Raw genomic sequence first — 6,611 nt, 5'->3', positions numbered from 1 at the left:
ACCGTCCAGCGCCAGACCACCTGTTTTTGGAAACCCATACCAGTACACACGCAGCTGGCTATTGCTCTTTGCGTGCTGGCAACACCTGACAGCTTCACTCAGTTGCAAACAGTTCAGGGTTGAGAAGTCCCCTGTCGGGGGTGGTGGCTGTATAGGTTTCCCAGGCAATCAATCCTGTCATCTACCCATGGATGGTTGCCATAGCCCAAGTACCAGTAATTATAGCTGGATTTCAGCTGATGGGTTTTCCAAACTGTGCAGGTGCCATTGATGGCACAATACCCCCATACTTTGCCCACCGAAAGGCGCAAGTGAATATGTGAACTGAAAAGGATTCTATTCACTTGTTCTCCAGGGCTTCATGGGCAACAGCATTTATGAACACAAACATTTGGAACACAGGAAAGGTTCATGATGCCAGAAGATTTGGATTGTATTTAATGGGGGAAGAAGTGACTTTTCCCCCCAGAAATGATGTGGTTCTGTACAGTGTTTGTCTCCCTATGATTATTTTGGGGGACACTGCATACCCACTCCAAACTTGGTTCACGAAGCCTTACCTCAACATCAATGACTGAGACAAAAGGAAATTTAACTGTAGACTGAGTAGCTGCAGAATCATTGTTGGGGGCGCGTCTGAGTGGCTGAAACTTGTTGACAATGCCTGCATGCCCGGCTGGAGGCTAGTGTGGCCAACATGGTTTGCATTATCGTGGCATGCTGTGCTGTGAAGGAGAAAGAGAATACTTCCATATGGAGCAGGCGTGCAAAGCTGGTACGGATAACTGGATCCCTCCCACATGCACACTGGTCCTGGTTTCCCAGCAGGGAAGGGAAATCCAGGATGCCATACGTTCACAAATCCTGGAACAGTGGGGACCCAGGAGGTAACTTCTGTGACTGTGCGGAGGGACTTGTCACCCTACGCTGCTTTGGGGAAAAACGCAAGATGATGTTGGCACTTATGTCCACATACTTCCCTGATAGCGGTGGTTATAGCACTGCAAACCCACACCCCTCGTGCATGCTAGCTTTTTCACTGTTCCCTCTGCACATGCTTCAAGGACTCAGATGTAGACAGTAAGGGGTTATGGCACAACTATGCATATGTATACGTGTACAGTTGCTAGTGTAGACATACCCTAGGAGGGTATTACTTACAGGAACTGCCTCAGAGATCACTCATTTTGTTCTATTTGGGTTCATTGCACTTCTTTTCTGCCAGTTTTAACATCAAAGACAGAAAGAGTGCCTTGATCCTTGTGTCTCTTTCCTTCCTTGGTCAGTCTTATTTCTCCTAAGATTAATGTACTCTATGGCAAATTCTGGTTCTTAATATTTTTATTATTAATAATAGTCTAATTGTACACTATGTGAAATAATGTCATGTTAAAGGAGGTACCTACACATCTCAGGGCAAAGGGATTTGCACACATACATTCCCTGTGTCCAAACTAAAATTATTTTGAGTGTTGATATTTAATTATATTAGGTAGATATGTATTGAAATATGTTAATTTCTTATGTTCATTTGTTGTTATAATCTAGAACAAAGATGATTATAGTTTCAATATGCCCGTGATGTGATGTTTGCCACCCCTTCCTCCCAGCCAAGAAGTGGTTAATGAGGCTGAGAAGGGGCAAATTAACCAGATGGGCCACAGCTGAGGGGAATTAGGTGTCCTAAGTAACCCCTGAATGATGAAGAAGCCTAGTTGAGAAGGAACAGGCAAGGCTAATATAAAACCAGGAAGTTCAGCAGCAGAAGGGTGCTGCTGTGAGGGGGGGCTTCTAGCCAGTCTCTGGCTAGGAGAGTGAGATGTCTGTCTGGGGTGTGGGAAAAGGTTCAGGGAAGTGGCAGCAAGGTTTAAGATGATGCAGAGGCTGGCTGCCAATTGGAGGTTCCCTGAGCTGGAACCCACTGTGGACGATGGGTCTGGGTTCCCTTACCAGCTCCTGGAGAAATGGCATAGTCTGGGCAGTGAATGGGAAGACTGCCTGAGACAGTTTGTAAGGGGAGGAATATACAGTGATCTAGCTAGAGGGCTGAGTCACAAAGAGGAAGTGCATGGAGTCCCAGAGAGCGAGTGGGACAGTGGCAAAAGCAAGAAGACAGAATGGGAGTGTCAGACCTGAAGGAGTTAACCTAATGGTGAGTGAACCCTGTTACAACATGATTACTTTGATTTAAATACTGGATTCTGGGGCTTAAAAATAATGTAGATGCAATGTTAATGCAATGTTTAAGGTTGCACATTGAAAATAACACTTGCATTTTCTGTGTATTTTTATGATTCCTCCAGCAATAATAACTCCATGGAGAGGGGAATAGCAAAGACAAGATCACTTGGTTACTCAGTGAGGCATGTACACATGCCTTGATAATCCAATTAACTGTGTTATCAATTGCTGTCTTTCCTCCCGCTCCCCACTTGCACTTTTTGGGCAAGAAAGCAGAAGTGAGGTTGCATGGTGGATTTGAATATGGCAAGGGAAGTGGTTTTGGGAAGGTGTTCCAAGCATAAGGGGCAGCATGGAACGAGGCACAGAAGTACTGATTCAGGAAGACACTTGAGCATTTGTTTAAATGGTTTCCTATTCAGAAAAGGACTTAAGCACAAATTGAACCTTAAAACATGTGCTTAAGTGCTGTCCTGAATCAGGATGCTATCCTGAGGGCCAGAGGCATTTTGAGAAGGAAGAAAATACTTGGGATCAAAGTTGGTGTTGTTGGCTAAGCAGAGGGGCGAGGGAATGGAAGAAGAGTTTGAATGAGAGATCAAGGAACTAAGGTGTATGACCTACATTTTGAAGGCAAAGGCTGAACTTGATGTCCACACGGTATTTCCTCCTCCTGTTGGAGAAAAGGTAGCGTGTAGGTTAGGGTACGGGATTGGGACCTTGGAGACGGGTTCTGTTGCCTGCTCTGTCACAGTCTCCTTGCAGGACCATCAGTAAGAAACTGTGCCTTTCTGTGACTCAGCGTCCACATCTGTTAAATGGAATAATTATTTCCCTTGGAGGGTGCTATGAAAGTGAGGCTATATCTGCACTACAGTAGCACAGCTACAGCACTACAACTATGCCGTTGTGGTATAGACACTTACCATAGCAATGAAAGGGGTTTTCCCATCACTATAATAAATCCATCCCCTAGAGAGGCAGTAGCTAGGTTGATCAAAGAATTCTTCTGTTGACCTAACTGTGTCTACAGTGGGGGTTAGGTTGACCTAATTATAGGGTGTAAAACTCTTCACAGGCCTGAGCAATGTAGCTAGGTAGACCTAAGTTTTAGGCATAGGCCAGATCTTAGTGATCCCATTCTACTTATTGTGGTGGTTTGTCTCTGAATCCCTGTAAGGAAGACTTGAGGAAACCACATCTGTAAAAGTAAGGTTATTCCCTTGCTCTTCTTAGAGCTCATTCTTCTTCCTCCTCTTCCTCTATCTCCTCTCCCAGCCCACCCTCCTACTGTTTTGTAGTTCCTGGACCCAAAGCTACAGGAGTGACCTAGGAACAAACTTACTGAGGCAAACTGGTGTAGCTATCTGTACCTAGCTAGATACACCATTTACTTCCACAATATTTGTAAATTGCTTTGAGATTGTTTTTGGCTGGATGGTGCCATATAAGAGCAAAGTGGTGGTGGCAGTAGTATTTTGTTAAAAATGCATCGCTTTATATTACTGTTTGTATTAAAATAGATATGAATAGTATGAGTGCACAATAGATTGAGGTAATGTTGTTGTCACTTTTAAAAGTGACTAGCAAAGGGGGGGGAAAAGTTTGCCTGTTTCTGGCTTTACCACTTTAAAGAGTGCTTGACTGTTTTGTTTTTGCTTTTTCCAACCATAGTATCAGGAATGTCAAGCTTGGTCCTCTGGTGGTGGTGGTGGTGGTAGTTGTAGGATATATGACTAGAGCCGAGTGAAATCGGCATTTCTGTCCTTCAGGAAATTCCAGTATTTCAACAAGAGAAAAAACAAGAAATTTAAAATATCCACTCTTCATGGAATAAAAGTTTTAAAGAATTTTGATTCAGAAATCGTGAAATGTTTCATTTTTGGCATTTTCAACTGAGATGATTTGATTTTTTTTTTGATATCCCAAATTGAAATGTCTTGTTTGAATATGATGCACTATTCTGCTTGGTCAGGGGAGAGACTTTATTGCATCAGGGTGGTGTAGTCCCCCATCCTTGAGGAGGGAATGGGAGCATAAGGCATCTGAATTACTGCTCCCAGAAGTCAATACACCATCATAGTTTAATGTTAACAGCATTTCCCTAACTTGCAACAAAATATTTCAAATCAGTTTGACCCAAATCAAAATGTTTTTTATTTAGGTTTTCCTGACAGAAAATTATTTACTGTGGCAAAATAAAAATTTTCCCATACAAAGTTTCAATTTTGCATAAATTGCATTTTCTGTTGCAAAATCATTCCTATGGAAAATTCCCAACCAGCTCTACATAGGACTGATCCAAAATCCATTTAAGAGTCATCTTAAACCCACCCCCCATCTCCACACATTAATACAGAATTTTTGATATTCATAATGATGGGGGGCAGAGGGAGAGAAATACTTGCTGTTAAGGGCTTTCCCTTTTCCCAGGTTCTTGTCATGCAGAAGTCTGAAGTGCAGGCAATGAGATGTTTATTGGGGTTAATCAGGCAAAAGCATTCATAGCTCTGTATGCCAGCAGAGCCTTTTCCCAGTGTCCCAATTACCCCTTCCTTAGCAGGCATAATTATACCTATAGTGCACACCCTTGGTCCCAAACTTTAAACTTTATGGTCATGTTCTCTTTTGGAGGGTCCGGGGGCTTCAGTTCCACCTCTTTGTACCCCGTGGGAGGGGGTAAAATGTGAGGGTGTGGTTCAGTCAGGGACAGGCATTTCTTTGGCTTTTAGTGTTTCTTATACCTTCCCCCTCATCCTCATTGCCCCTCCCAACTGGTTGCTTGATCTTATCTTGGGAGAGGAGTTGAGGCAGGACTGTCTTTCAAGTGAATACTTGTATATTAAACTCCCACTCTACCCAGCAACACTCTAGCTCATAGGCGCGGGAACCAGAGGTGTGGGGGGTGCTGCAGTGCTCCTGGGGTCCTGGCTGCCAGCCCCGCACGCCTGAGGTCCCAGCCTCTGGGGTGGGGGTGGGGGTGGGAACAGGGGTAAGGGGGCTGGCTGGCTTTCGGTACCCCCACTATTAAAAATGTGCTAGCACCCCTGCTTTAGCACTCTCATCTCTTTTTACCCCCTCTGCTTGTGGGCAGATGTAACAGTGTCTTTGTTCTTTGTTCACACATTAGTAAGAATATAAAAATATCAAAAGTCAAATGGGAAAACAAGGTCCAAAATTCTGCCTCAGGCAAATATACAGGCCTGAACACTACATTACTAACACACCTAACACTTGCCTCTTTTTTTTGTTTGGAAAATTTCAGCCATTTGACAAGGGAGCTAGATCAATACCTTAATGCCTTTTGCTAACCTTCCACACCACTTGATACACATGCAGACAGTCAGGGTATGTGTGGCAATACCATGTGATTTGTGACCCCACACAACCACCTGGCCAGCTTGGAATTCTGCAAATAACATGACAAATTGACACACACTTTTTGAAGTCATCCCAACAGCAAAATATTTTTTTGCTCTAATTTTTAGCAAAATTTAAGATGGCTTCCCATTTTGGGAATATCTTGCAAATAAGGAAACCAGCGTATCTTAATGAAAAAAACCTTACCTTTTGCCTTACCCTTCTTGTAGTAATCTGCAATAAAGAGAATTTAAAATGTTTGTGTAGAATATTTAAATATCAAGTATATGCAACAAAACACAGACATTCAGATAAATATCTGAATGTGATTTATGTTGGTATTTAAGGGGAAACTGTTAAGCTTGCACCTCAGAATTTGACCTACTGATATAATCTATATTATAATAGTTACAATATAGCAGATGGAAATCCTCTGAATTCTAATGAAAAGAAATAGCCATTGCTGTGGCTGAAAAATTCAAGGAAAAAGAGGCCTGGCAAATATGACACCTACAATATTTCATGCACATTTTGCTGCAGAGTCATCCAGCAGCAAAGAGAAAATTATAAACCAACCCTTTTATCACAGAGCAGTATTCAGTTTATCATGGAAGTTGGTGTATAAACAAAGTTAATGAGGCAGAAACATGTTAGTTATAAGGGGTAAATAGGGGGATTCTACTTTGTTTGCCACTTTATGAAGCCATTCAAACATATGCTGTTTGGTAGCATTTTTACACCCACTTTGCACACCAGTAAATCACTACACAAAGATGGAGACAATGGAGAATCAAGCCCAATATATTCAATAGAGCAAATAAGAGGTACTGTAGTTAGTATTTCTCTTAGATTCTTGACCCAGTTCTGCAAATCACTCGCTGTACGACCTTGGGTAATTTAACCTGTTTTCCTATCTGTAGTTTCTCCCAGGCTCAATCAGACTTATTCAATCAATACATATTTTCTAAGTATTTTGAGACAGCCCAACTCCAATGAAAGAGGCTTTTAAAATACAAATAAACAGAGGGACAGATACACCCATTAAGCTGGGCTTATGGCTGCTTTGCCTG

Source organism: Natator depressus, chromosome 1 (assembly GCF_965152275.1).
Source record: "Natator depressus isolate rNatDep1 chromosome 1, rNatDep2.hap1, whole genome shotgun sequence".
NCBI lineage: Eukaryota > Metazoa > Chordata > Testudines > Cheloniidae > Natator > Natator depressus.
Note: the sequence above shows the minus strand (reverse complement) of the source record.